This window comes from Diaphorina citri, unplaced genomic scaffold, assembly GCF_000475195.1.
Source record: "Diaphorina citri unplaced genomic scaffold, Diaci psyllid genome assembly version 1.1 scaffold657, whole genome shotgun sequence".
Taxonomy (NCBI): Eukaryota; Metazoa; Arthropoda; class Insecta; order Hemiptera; family Psyllidae; genus Diaphorina; species Diaphorina citri.
Genome location: NW_007378090.1, coordinates 124,003 through 139,539, shown reverse-complemented (window position 1 = coordinate 139,539; position 15,537 = coordinate 124,003).

The following is a 15,537-nucleotide window of genomic DNA, read 5'->3' as shown; positions in this document are numbered from 1 at the left end:
AGTTTTAATATAGCCTGGAATGTTGGCAGTATTTTTTGCCATTTGTTTCTTTTTTTTTTCGCAATCACGTTTTGTGAAGACTTTGAATTCTTGACTGATTCGTACGGGCGGATCGAATTTACAACTGAGCTGTGTTCTTTTTAATTATTATTTCTTTCTTTGTTAACAGCTTTTCCATGACTGTTAATAAATCTTACCTAGGTCTATCTTATATCCTTATAATATTCATCATGCAAGGACAAAAATATCAATCAACGGAATTTTGACACACTTAGGTATTTTGTCAAACTTTGATTTCAAAGCTCACTTTCTCATTAGGTATTATTAACGTACACTGCATGAAACCAAAAATTGGATTAAATTGGTACATGGGAAAAGAAGAAGATTTTTGGATGAGTGGTTTATTGTTGTAGTTACCCCCGGGGCCCGGTTTTCGTTCGGCCCTGGATAGGAGTTGCAGGGGATGATTATCAGTGTCTCTTGAGACATATCATTGTGTCACCTCAATCAGCAATCAGGACGTACATTGTAAAACCTCGAATATATTAATTTATTCACGTGCTCCTCCTCCTATCACGGCACGTGCTCTCAGTTTGCTAATTAGCTCCCTGATTGACACCCCCTGGAGACTTTGGTTACCTCTGTGTGTATCTCAATGAATTTGAGCGGAGCTTTTAGAGAGTCCCCTATTGATTTGGGTGAATTATTTATGGGACGTTTTATTGTTTTTTGGGGGTGCCATTGGTCAATATTATTTCCGAAAGGTAATGGTGCAAGGGCCATCGGTTATCCAAACCATAATATGTATTTATGCCACTGCCACTTGATTAGGGGTGAGTTTCACCAAACTTCTTTTTAGCCCCTAAAAGAATGTTAGCTTAACAGCCCTGTTGAGCTTCTACTACAAAGCACGGGTAACCTGTATTATTGTCATTATGCAGCCGGTATTTTGGACTGAGAAGACAGGCTCCCAATTTCACTAACATTTTGAATTTCATGTGTCCATGCGTCAATCCTCTATAGTTCCAGTAGAAATAAAATTATTTTCTTAGAATATACTCGTAGGACGCCTGCATAATACACTGATAACATTAGTGCAATATGCAATACGTGCACTAATGCAGTCTGCATAAATCAGTGTATAGGCAACCAGCCATACACCACAGGGCATTGTCAACACTGTAAATTTTAGTAAGAATATTAGGCATGATATTTTATGACCGAAATTACTTTTAAAAGCTCTCGTCATTGTATTTATTTTGCATAATATTATGTGGGCCGTACAGACTACAGATGGGTTTATTAGGGGCAGGAGCTGAACTTTGATAATTATATTACGATTATGCTACGTGATGTATCCTTAGTTCAGGTGTGGATTTAGGTGTCGTTATTCCTCCCCGGTAACCCAAACAGGATTAGTTCCTGTCAACAACTTAACATGATCGTATAGTTTCAACTCATTAGAGATGTCAAAAGATAATGGCCTCGGTTTGACAGCAACTTTTCTTTAGGACCTTATATGTACAATGTAGATGAGTATTCCTCCCCGGTAACCCAAACAGGATTAGTTCCTGTCAACAACTTAACATGATCGTATAGTTTCAACTCATTAGAGATGTCAAAAGTTAATGGCCTCGGTTTGACAGCAACTTTTCTTTAGGACCTTATATGTACAATGTAGATGAGTACCTACAATGCGACTTGTCAGTCCTATATACCTATCCTGACATAATTCAGTGTCTAGTTATGATAATAACACTACTAGGGTTCATACAGTTGAGTGTACACTTGACAAATCAGTATTTCTTCAGGACCTCAGTCGTTAGTCATTTCTTGCTGCTTTGCTTTAGCCGTACCACTGTTATGGTTATGGCTTGTTAGGTGTACAATGTACATACGGATAGGTAAAAATACCTTGATCAATATTGTTGTTGGTACCTACTGTGAGCGCTAATGTGGTACCGACCTACACCACAAACCGTTTAGGTCCGAAGAACTCGGACCGAAAAAAGCCAGGTATAGTTCAATAGATAATTGAATTCCTAGGCCGGTACGGTTAGACCCAGCAAGAATCCCAGTTGTACAGGTTGTACTCACTCGAGACGTGTTTAGTTTGCACCTCGTTTACAAAAACTGTCTGAACCTTTGGGTGAGAAAACTTTTTCCATCGCCAAACTTTTGTGAAACACGATAGTTACGTTACGTATCAAAGAAAAAGTTGGAAAACTTCGACGGTAATATAGGCCGGCGAAAATAAAAAAGGAAAATCTACTAAAGAATTGTTTGCAAATTAGTGTTTTTTTTTTTTTTTTGGTTAGGTATTTGAGCATGATTTCTCATAGGAAGATAGTTCAATATTGCAAGTGTAAAATGGATCGTGTGACCAAAAAAAAAAACTCTTTCTCTCTGAACCTACCTCCATCTCACAATTCTCATATGATGAGGCTGAGGGTGAGAATCCCCAGTGAAAAAAAAAGCCTCTAACTCACACTTGTGACCCTTTAAACGGAGAATAATTTTTATTACAAATGTCCGTTCTACGATATTAATATGAATGTGCTTTGTACATATTTTATGTCTAAAATTTTTTTCATTCTTCTAAAGGAAGCAGAGGATCTATGTTAAGAATGGCTGTACCAAATGCCGTCTCTAAGGTCGGGACTCCAAGATGATAACCGCATCTGTCACGTGCTAATATACGAATTGGTAAGATCGTATAGGTACTAAGTATTCTAAGAAATCTTCCCAAAGGATAAGAAATTATGGAAACAAATCTTTCACAATAAATGATCCCAAGTTAGCTTTCCCAATAGCTTTGCTGCTGAATGTTCACACTAGCGTGATGCATGCATCAGCATTTCAACGCCAGATGTGCCAGATTCCCACCAGTATTTTCCTGGAATAAAATTCCCCGAGTAGAAAAACTCAGTCAGCACAGCCAAACTTGGAAAAGAAAACTTTCTTAATTATATTCCTGCAGCTCAGCAAGACACACTCATACAAGAAAGGAGTGATGCTGATTTTTTTTAGTCTTTTTAATCCATTGATGTCCACAGTCCTTTTTCCATCAATCTTTACCAAGATTATATTACTGGCCTATCCGGATGAGCAGACTATGCAGAGATTTCGACTCAGATCCAAGAAAGAGCCCATGGGTTAAGTGGGTAGCAAAGATGATTAGAAAAGACCATGATACAAGAGAATGATTTTGATTTTTTTTTTTTTTTTTTCGTCTTTTTAATCCATTGATGTCCACAGTCCTTTCTCCATCAATCTTTAATAAGATTATATTACTGGCCTATCCGGATGAGCAGACTATGCAGAGATTTCGACTCAGATCCAAGAAAGAGGCCACGGGTTAAGTGGATAGCAAAGATGATTAGAAAAGACCAAAAAGGAGTGGACAGAATTTTTTAGGAGTGGAAAGACAAAGCAGGTGATGAGAAAAACAATATATTGACGACCTCGGTGAGACTCGGTCCCAAAAAGGTTAAAGAGTTCTTGAAAAAAGTTGTTTTTTAAGACCTGTGAAAAAGTCACGTTCAGCCTTTTGATAAATTGTATTCCAAGGGCTGAGTGTTTGCAAAGGCTACTTCTGAGCACTTTAGAAACCCCATAGGCTCCGAGACTTGGAGCTTACAGCTTTATCATTGGAATGGACAAAGCTGACACAATTTAGAAATAAGAGCGTTTCGTGTTATTTATCTTTGGAAGCGTAAAGTTTGTTTATCTTATGATACCTACATCTAAAATTACATAATATGTGGTGCTTACCTTTTCAAGACTTGGAGCTTACAGCTTTATCATTGGAATGGACAAAGCTGACACAATTTAGAAATAAGAGCGTTTCGTGTTATTTATCTTTGGAAGCATAAAGTTTGTTTATCTTATGATACATCTAAAATTACATAATATGTGGTGCTTACCTTTTCAAAGGAAAGCCATCTTCAAAAGTAGGGAAAACATTGAATCTAATATAAGCAATTGGGATTGGGCAATTACCTGCAACAAAGAATACAAGAATAGCATTTAATATTGAGAAACTAAAAATCATTTCATCAAAGTCATAGTCAGTATGGAGTATTATAGGTGCCTAAATAATAACATACATAGATAAAATTTTGCTGACTTAGCCTAGGTCTTCATATCAACTTACACCAAGACATTTTCTGCACCAAAAACAAGAGACAAGGGGGTTGTTTTTTTTTTTTTTTTTTTTTTTTTTTTTTTTTGTCTTTTTAATCCATTGATGTCCACAGTACTTTCTCCATCAATCTTTAATAAGATTATATTACTGGCCTATGCGGACGAGCAGACTATGCAGAGATTTCGACTCAGATCCAAGAAAGAGCTCATGGGTTAAGTGGATAGCAAAGATGATTAGAAAAGACCAAAAAGGAGTGGACAGAATTTTTTACGAGTGGAAAGACAAAGCAGGTGATGAGAGAAACAATATATTGACGACCTCGGTGAGACTTGGTCCCAAAAAGGTTAAAGAGTTCTTGAAAAAAGTTGTTTTTTAAGACCTGTGAAAAAGTCACGTTCAGCCTTTTGATAAATTGTATTCCAAGGGCTGAGTGTTTGCAAAGGCTACTTCTGAGCACTTTAGAAACCCCATAGGCTCCGAGACTTGGAGCTTACAGCTTTATCATTGGAATGGACAAAGCTGACACAATTTAGAAATAAGAGCGTTTCGTGTTATTTATCTTTGGAAGCGTAAAGTTTGTTTATCTTATGATACCTACATCTAAAATTACATAATATGTGGTGCTTACCTTTTCAAGGGAAAGCCATCTTCAAAAGTAGGGAAAACATTGAATCTAATATAAGCAATTGGGATTGGGCAATTACCTGCAACAAAGAATACAAGAATAGCGTTTAATATTGAGAAACTAAAAATCATTTCATCAAAGTCATAGTTAGTGTGGAGTATTATAAATGCCTAAATAATAACATACCTACATAGGTAAAATTTTGCTGACTTAGCCTAGGTCTTCATATCAACTTACACCAAGACATTTTCTGCACCAAAAACAAGAGACAAGACTTTCGTTATTCAACATTCCTCATAAAGAGGGCTGATGGGGAAGGCTTAAAACACAAGTCGAGGATTCCTTTCCCATTTGTTGATGTAAGATTATGTGGTGCTTACCTTTTCAAAGGAAAGCCATCTTCAAAAGTAGGGAAAACATTGAATCTAATATAAGCAATTGGGATTGGGCAATTTACCTGCAACAAAGAATACAAGAATAGCATTTAATATTGAGAAACTAAAAATCATTTCATCAAAGTCATAGTCAGTGTGGGGTATTATAGGTGCCTAAATAATAACATACATAGGTAAAATTTTGCTGATTTAACCTAGGTCTTCATATCAACTTACACCAAGACATTTTCTGCACCAAAAACAAGAGACAAGACCTTCGTTATTCAACACTCCTCATAAAGAGGGCTGATGGGGAAGGCTTAAAACACAAGTCGAGGATTCCTTTCCCATTTGTTGATGTAAGACGAGGAGATCCACTTGAGGTAATGTGAGTATTAAACAGGTATTTAGCAGGAGACTGCTGGGTAAGTAGAGGGGTAGGCATATTTCTCTTCTATTGAGGTAAGCACTTTATCCCTTACTGTTTTACCGAAAGAAAACTTGACTTATTTGTTCGAATCTCAGCGGTATTATGAGTAGGTTCATATTCAGGAAATTTTCTTGTAGTTGATGGTTGATATCATTGATATGAGATGGGAATGGAAGAAGAGACAACCAGGCAACCAGGGGGGGAAAGAGGGAGACCGGAGACATTTTCAAATTCAAACGCAAGGTTGTGGTAGATTGAGAAGGCAGAGAGGGAAAAATTCAACACATTGAATACCAACGGTATTTCAGTGATATTTATTTGTTCAGAAGCTAAATCGGCTAAGGGTTAACACTTAACATTACTTAAGTATTAGAAAAGTCTTCAGAGACGTCACGTCACTCAACGTGTAAAATAGAAAGTAGGTACCTGTAGGTAGGTACTTCGAATTAACACTCGAAAACTGGAAAGTACATACATGGACCGTTTACAACTACAATGCAAATGCCACCTCTTTGTCTACAATACTAATTCTCTATTTCAATCCTAGAGCTCCAAGTTCCAAATTTCAGCTTTCTAGGTGTTGTGGTTCTCGAGATAGAGCGATCAGTGTGTGAAATGTGAATGAGTTCTCGTACGGTAATAGGAGTGGCGTAGCTGGTGACATAATAAGAGACTTCTCTCTTTGCACGCGGAAGAAACGTCGTGTTCTACAGTTTTCAGAATAGTCATCTTTTTCTGCGTGATGAGTGTGAAATATGCCGTTAGTATTGATTTGTGGAATAGTCTCTTAGTTCTGGTTCCTATAGGGTGTGAAAAGCCCCAAAAAGATTAATTGTAAGCCCCCGACTTTCAGCCAGCCACTCACTATCAGGTAGACCTGACAGTACAATAACTGTCATGATAGCGGAAATGGTCTTTCACAAGTGGAGCTACTCCAAGGAGTTAGTATTACATTCAAAAGACTAGAGGAGATTAATGATTCGAAATAATTGACTGGTACCTTTATAACCGATTCCCTAGTCCTATACCACTGGGAAATCTCTGTGACCTTCCACAACGCCTACCAGAGGAATCACAGGAGTCAGGGGTACCAGTTATCAAATTAACAGCGTCTTGTACATTGATAGGCGAGATTTCTCTAAATAGGTAGAGGACAGTCCTTTACCTGGCTTTTTTATTTAACCAAATTGTTATTTTATTCAAATCTGTTTGTAGTATTTTGTACATTTCTTCTATATTTTCATGTACTAAGTACACTAATGTGTCATCAGCATATTTTATGATTTTTGATTCTATCCCTATTCTATGTATACTATTTACGTATAATTTGAAATTCATTAATCATTAACAAGAACAAGGAACAATAATTAAGCAGAACTGAACTTTCGTTACTAAAGTGTAATATTCTGAGGTATAAAATAAAGGTTCATTCTTACCTGCCTATTTTTGATCATTCTTTTAATAGCTATTCTGGTATCTAAGGATTCTAATGTTGCCACTCATTTAAAAGTACCTCGGATGGAAATTTACCCCTTCTAAAGTCTACAATAAATTCCCTCGGCTTCTGCACAACTCTGATTTGTTTTTGATGCAAAGTTTTTTTCGTTATTTTTATTCTTATTAAATTTCACTTTGACTGTAAGCTGTCTGTCAGCATGGAATACCGTTCCAACACAGGTGTCAGCTGTTCTCCTATATGATAACTTCATAGATTATGCGCTTCAACGCTGATGGATGAATCAGTGTTTGTTTCGCTCAGGTATATCATGACGTAATTGTAAGTCAGCTTATTTAGCATAGCTCTGAACTCTATCCATGTAAATGGCTAAATAAGCAACACCTTAAACAGCAAAGAAACAATGGATTTTGAACACGTCAAATCTATCAGTTTAAACGTTAGATATATATACGAATAAGTTTACGTAAAGGTGTATGATAGGGAATATCAGCATAAAATTAGGATTGTCGAGCATCCGAATACCCAACCCTTCTGACAAAAATCCCTCCAAAGGATTACCGAATAGGTAAATGCAAATTGGTGACATCGAAATAACCCTTTTGACGAACGCATCAATGAACTGATAAAATTTTAACTTAGAATGTGAATTGATAAAAATTCAACTGAATGGGAAGTGATAAAACGTCGCTCGCAAACTGACATGATAGACAGCAGAAAAAAGGCAGGAGGATACATTGGATTGACAGATAAACCTGGAGGAAGAGGAAGAAGAGGGAGAGGAAGAGGAGGAGGAGGAGGAGGAGGAGGAGGAGGAGGAGGTGTCACGGTGCATAGGGGCGGAAAACTATCTGCATGTCTCATCTGGTGAATAATTCACGTCCCACCTCCCCCACAACTCTCACCCCCTCCAAAACATTCCTGAGACATTTTGAACTCTGTTGTCAGATTTGACGACGACGGAGCTCTACCAAATTTGTTTTTTCTTCCTTAGACGTATTTTTTCGCAGTAAAGAGTTCTACCCAAGAGAAAAGAAGGAATATCCTCTCAAAAACACACTTCGTGTTTGAAAAAAGTGGGAACTCTTGGCTTTCACGCGCTTTATTTATTTATTTCAGAAACTTGTGTTCATTCGAGAGCAAAAAGGCCTGAATTTCTAGGAATTGAAAGAACTCCAGGACGTCTGTAGTTACAATTTTACAACCTATTTATCAGCAATATTTTTTTGAAAAGTTAGAGGCAAAGTAGTCTTTTTGGATCACCAAAGTTAAGTAACATCGGGCAAGGGGATTTATCTGGACAGGAATCTTTTGTGCATGTCAAAGTTTCTACGATATCAAAGTCAGATGAAGTTACATAATACGGCTACCCCATCTTCAATTTTGCTTGTTTAAATATCTTGAAACACGTAGATACATAGTTGGAATTGATCCTGATGTCTGTCTTGTGTCTAGCCTTAAATTGTGCACCCTTGGAATCTTTTGTGCATGTCAAAGTTTCTACGATATCAAAGTCAGATGAAGTTACATAATACGGCTACCCCATCTTCAATTTTGCTTGTCTAAATATCTTGAAACACGTAGAGAGGTACATAGTTGGAATTGATCCTGATGTCTGTCTTGTGTCTAGCCTTAAATTGTGCACCCTCACAATACTAATATTATCTAATGATAGTCTGCAAATAATAAATTTCAAATAAAATGGAAACATTTATCACAAGTTATGTCTTAAAATTCCTTTGTATACATTTTCCCCTTCATTTATCCTGCCAAGAGAATTCGGGGGAAATGTCTAAAAAGAAGAAAAGAAATGAGAAAAATATTTTGTCATATTAAAAAATGTTCAGCGTATTTTTGCCCTTTTTGTTGTAATATTTTGTCAGTTGTGGAGGGGCGATGTTTGTCTGAGAAATTAACAATTGAAAACCTAAACCAAGATGACGGCTATATCTGAAAACTTGACTGAGAAAAGACGGTTAACCCCTTCAGTTTCATCTGAGGATGTCACATCTTTCCCTCTAAGAATGTCTGATGGTGAGGGGTGTCTTGAACAAGAAAGGATTAAATTTATTACCTTTCCAAGATGACGGCTATATCTGAAAACTTGACTGAGAAAAGACGGTTAACCCCTTCAGTTTCATCTGAGGATGTCACATCTTTCCCTCTGTTATGATTAAGAATGTCTGATGGTGAGGGGTGTCTTGAACAAGAAAGGATTAAATTTATTACCTTAGCTGTATAAAATAACATAAATAAATTATCGTTCAAGAGGAGACAAGTGTCTTCACTCGACCACCATTCAAAAACCCCTACTTTTCGTGTGCGGTATAAAATAACATAAATAAATTATCGTTCAAGAGGAGACAAGTGTCTTCACTCGACCACCATTCAAAAACCCCTACTTTTCGTGTGCATCATAAAATCAAAGTAAAATTATAAATAATGCAGGCAACTCAAGTTCAAATGAACTTACTTGCATATTTCTGATTTAAAATTAAACAGTAATAGGTATCTCCTATGTACCTATAGATTTATAGGTGCCGATAATACTAAAACCTAAAAGGAGAGGAAAAAAATCTCCTAAAATCCGCAAAACTACCCCGCCCGTGCGTGTGAGAAAGCAACCACCGAGGGAATTCCTAAAAGGAGAGGAAAAAAATCTCCTAAAATCCGCAAAACTACCCCGCCCGTGCGTGTGAGAAAGCAACCACCGAGGGAATTCAAATATATTATTAAAAATTCTGACACAAAATCAATGTGTTCCTCCTCACTCCCTCTTTCTCTTTGCCTCATACGCCTGAGTAGCCTAACTTAAGCACATGAACCCAATTGAGTAATCTGCTTAACTTCCTCAGATATTTCTTTCTCTCTTCGTTTCCTTCTTATTGTCTCTTCTTGCACTTATAACCTGCTTCGTCGAATAAGTTCTCTCATTTCACAGTCAGGGTGAGACTCAAAGTGCTATTTAGAAACATCTCTATTTTCCGCTGGTCTGAAGCAGATCTTTTGCAACCTTCCAATTTGATTTCACGATAATAGCTTTCTAAAGTGAAAAGCTGTAATAAATGATTTTGTTCTGAAGAAATTTCAGAATTGAAGAAATTGCAATGTACTCTTTGGAAGAATGGAAGATGAGCAGCACAAAATGTCTTTCAAGAGTGAGTCATTAATTACCTCTTCTGTCTGTCAGCACCAAGGTAAACAATCAGTTGAACTTTTATATCTTTATGATGGGAATTCATACAAATATCTTAATATCAATCTGGTGATAAGCTGACTTCAAGAGGAGTTTTATCCAGACAAATCTACAAAAAATAAAAATCCAAATCCAAAGTTAAATCCGAGTTAACTTTTGCAACAGATCCGCCTCGAAATGTAGAGTAGGTAATAATGATTATGAAATTCAAATATTTATTAAGCTCATTTCGGTTTCAATTTAAAAACTTTCCTGATCATTATCTTAAACAAAATTTGAAAACTTTTTTTCCTCCTCGTTTCCTCAAAGTTTTCTGCCTTTTAAGTTCGTTTTTCGTTTGACTTTCCGTTTTCTTTTCGATTTGCAATGCACATAAGTATCTAACTAATTTACATTGTTGTTGAACATTCAATATTGAATTTTCCCGAGGACTAAAAGTAGACAATTTTCAAGATGGTGCCTTTTCAAGATGGAGTTAGAAATCTCCAGAGTCCACAGAGTAAGGAAAGCGACCAGTTTGCCTTTTCAAAGCAGAAGATACAAAAATTACAAACCAAACATCTACTTGTTTAACCTGTCCGTACCTATAGGGTAGTTTTTAGTTGGCATTTACAATTTTACACTTAGATGTTCAAGACCGTAAAAAAATCTCTATCAAAGGCTTGTTGGAAAAGTCTGCTTGAAATTCCAGTTGCGACGTTGCCAGTCGCCGCGCCCCGGGACCAAAAAGATAACTGTCGCTAATTGAAATTCCTCGCGTATTCATATTCATGCATTTGAACATGTTCCCCCCCCCCCCTCCCTCCCCCCAGTCTTCACGTCTCTGGTAAGTATGGGTCAGGCCTCAGGGGAGTAAAATGAGACGTGACTAGAAGAGAGGGAGGGAGTGGGGGAGAGAGAAAGACGAGGGACGGGGAGAAGGAGAGGAAGGGAGGGAGAGAGAGAAGGCCAAAGAAGAACAAAAGGGACCGAGAAAGTAGGGTTAATTGAGAAAGGCCAACAACGGAGGTATGGTAGAATGAAGATATTAGGTGCCATGGATGACCTGGTAGACAAAATTACCAAGACATAATTGGGCGGTATTAACACCATAACTTAACTACCTCCTGAATGGCATTTCTAATAGATATGATTCAGAAATCAGCCTGCAGAGAGGTAGGTACACAATACACACATGGGATATGGGCAGTTAGGTAAGTGGTAAGTGTGGGTATATTTATGGATTGTAGTCTGATTGTCTGATACCACAAATCCTACATCGGCATTGGGGACTAACATTGGCATCATTGAAAGATACGAGTGGGTAGGATGTAAGATGAGGAGATCCACTTGAGGTAATGTGAGTATTAAACAGGTATTTAGCAGGAGACTGGGTAAGTAGAGGGGTAGGCATATTTCTCTTCTATTGAGGTAAGCACTTTATCCCTTATTGTTTTACCGAAAGAAAACTTGACTTATTTGTTGGTACATTATCCTGAATAGAAACATTGGAAGATGATTACACAAAAGCTCCGAGAGGTCCCAAACAAAAGGAGGTCCATATGAAAACACAGGCTCGTATGAATACCAACAGACCAGGTACGAAACGTAACAGCGTCCCCTAGGAGACATAAATTTTACGTCCGTTTATACGCTGGCCGGCGTATTGTGCACGAAACGACCATCTTTAAAATTTGGCTTTAATAGAGGCAATTTCCCTGTATTACAGGACTTATAAGTTTCATGAAACGGGGCCCAGATGGGTTTATTAGGGGCAGGAGCTGAACTTTGATAATTATACTTATTACGATTATGCTACGTGATGTATCCTTAGTTCAGGTGTGGATTTAGGTGTCGTTATTCCTCCCCGGTAACCCAAACAGGATTAGATCCTGTCAACATCACAACATGATCGTATAGTTTCAACTCATTAGAGATGTCAAAAGATAATGGCTTCGGTTTGACAGCAACTTTTCTTTAGGACCATATATATAATATATGTACAATGTAGATGAGTTCTCTCTAGTAGCGACTTGTCAGTCCTACCTATCCTGACATAATTCAGTGTCTAGTTATGATAATAACACTACTAGGGTTCATACAGTTGAGTGAACACTTGACAAATCAGTATTTCTTCAGGACCTCAGTCGTTAGTCCGGGGGGAAGACAGTACTGTTTTCAAATTCAAACGCAAGGTTGTGGCAGATTGAGAAGGCAGAGAGGGAATAATTCAACACATTGAATACCAACGGTATTTCAGTGATATTTATTTGTTCAGAAGCTAGGTAAATCGGCTAAGGGTTAACACTAACATTACTCAAGTAGAAAAGTCTGCAGAGACGTCACGTCACTCAACGTGTAAAATCGAAAGTAGGTAACCTGTAGGTAGGTACTTAAAATTAACACTCGAAAACCCGTTTACAACTACAATGCAAATGCCACCTCTTTGTCTACAATACTAATTCTCTATTTCAATCCTAGAAGGCGTGAAATGAGGCGCGAGGAACACAAAGGTAACACCTAGATTAGTGTCTTGGCACTGGAGGCAAAATTGAACAATATGATTCATGTAATGGAGGAAATTCTGGGGGTATTCTGGGGTATTCCTGAAAATGACGTCAGCTAGGTACCTAAGTCCAATACAAACTAGCTTCTTTGTATGATAATTCTATGAGAGATCAACGTTTCCACAGAGGTAATCCTCTACTATGCAATTTGACCCTAAATGATGGTCTTGTATTACTCACCTAAAGCTGATTTTTAATGGGACTACAAAAGAGTCCCAAACATACTCTCAAAAAAAGACCTGAGGTTGAATCTTACCCAATTCATGCCCTGTCTCTTCCGTGGCCATTACCAGGTGGCTAAGAGAAACGTAGAAGGCCTAACGGGACACAGAATGCACAAATCCCTCACTGGTACCTTTTTTTCCCCCCTCCTTAACAACATGCAGGAAGGCGTGAAATGAGGCGCGAGGAACACAAAGGTAACACCTAGATTAGTGTCTTGGCACTGGAGGCAAAATTGAACAATATGATTCATGTTTTTTTTTTTATTTGATTACACGCGATATGATTCATGTAATGGAGGAAATTCTGGGGGTATTCTGGGGTATTCCTGAAAATGACGTCAGCTAGGTACCCAAGTCCAATACAAACTAGCTTCTTTGTATGATAATTCTATGAGAGATCAACGTTTCCACAGAGGTAATCCTCTACTATGCAATTTGACCCTAAATGATGGTCTTGTATTACTCACCTAAAGCTGATTTTTAATGGGACTACAAAAGAGTCCCAAACATACTCTCGAAAAGACCTGAGGTTGAATCTTACCCAACTCATGCCCTGTCTCTTTCGCGGCCATTACTAGGTGCTAGGTGGCTAAGATTAGAAGGAAGGCCTAACGGGTCACCAGAAAGCACAAATCCCTCACTGGCGCCTTTCTTTCCCCCCTCCATAACAACATGCAGGAATGTACATACCTAAAGGCACGTTATATAGCTTAACATAAAAAAACACGTGGGCGGGAGCGGGTGAAAAAGTTAGCTCTGTGGTCAAATAGCCCCTCCTGTACCCTCGAAATGGCCTTTGTAAAAGATTAAAGCAAAAAGTCGAGATAATTGAAAACATCTGCTTTCCCGAAGTTTTGAATAAGGAATTAACTTCTACTTAGGTAGATTATGTGTAATGAATTTTCAGGAATTTTCTAATTGGAGTTAGCAAACAAATCATGCCTCTTTAATTTATACCTGTAGGTTGCATATACAATGTTACATAGATACTACTTTGGCTTGAAATGGTTCAGGAAATCACAAAAGTTCAGGATCAGTATTAAGTCTTCCTCTGTGCATATTATATAGGTACAAGTAGAGCAGTAGAGGTAGCAAGTTTAATGAACCTCAAACATTTCTTTTTCTTCATTTTTCCTAATTTAAAACAAAATACTTTGGGCTCAGTAAGTACAGCACCTCGGAAAACCTGATAAATAATGTGCATGAGATAAAAGCCATCGCACAGAGTAATTTCTTTAGTGTTTTCAACCAAAAAAAAAAAAAAAAAAAAAAAAATACGAGAAGAATATTTCAAATTTCAAAATGAAATTTCAAAAACTAATTTTTTTCTCCAGTGTGCTTATTGAGCATTTCCTTTCATTGACATCATTTTGCGCTTTCTTTACGACCTTTTCCGTTCCCACTTCCCCACTTTCTGTTTCAGTGCCAACAAGTTTCGCTTTCATTCTGCTCATAAGCAACGTCATCAAAAGTTCAAAGCTCCCATGTGTATAATTATGCTATGTGTGTTCTCTGATTTGTGTGATATTTAACGGAAAGACTCTGGAGTCTGGTAAGCGTTAGAGCGCGGGTTCAAAGCCCAACCAAGGCATTAAATGTTATCGTCATTTCTTCAAGACTTTGATCATTAGGTGGTAGAGAATAGAGAATGCCTTAATGGGTAATCACACGTGGTTATGTACATAATAGTCACAATACCTATGTCGAGCAGTCATCATCTGCGACTTTCGGGTCCTAAGCAACCCTTAAAGTAAGTATTTTATGTGTAATAATGAGTGTAATAACAATACTATTTCTTCAAGACTTTGATCATTAGGTGGTAGAGAATAGAGAATGCCTTAATTGGTAATCACATTGCACGTGGTTATGTACATAATAGTCACAATACCAATGTCGAGCAGTCATCATCTGCGACTTTCGGGTCCTAAGCAACCCTTAAAGTATTTTATGTGTAATAATGAGTGTAATAACAATACTCAATTTGTTCTTTAAGTATTTTGTTTGATTTGACCATTTCATATCATGATCAAAATGAATTCCCAGATATTTCATAGTTTTATCGTTTTATGTTACAATGTTACGTTTCGCAACCATTTAGTAACACGTGACACTCCAGCCTTCCAATGGTTTTGCTTTCATTGTTGTATTTTATTTTGGTAAAAAAATGCTGGTTATTCGTAGTAGGTACATTACAATTCTATACTTATTCACAATTGGCAGGTAATTAGGTATTCAAAGTAGTAGGTATAACAAAATAACAAATTTATATTTTGTTGTGACAAATTTCATGTGAGGGAAAAATCTGTAGGTAGTTCCTTTTGAGCTTTTCCCTGTAGGTATATAGCCCTAAATAGCGGAACTTTGGCCCGAGGATAACGGCCGAACCGTACCTTCTGGAAATAGGGCCCGAGGATACTTTTGATCTACATAACTTATCGAATCTCATAAGTTACCGAATAAAATAATTACCTACCATCTTCTGTAATGTAGGCATTAATCAGATTGAAATGGAAATAACTCTCAAATCTCACTGCATAAT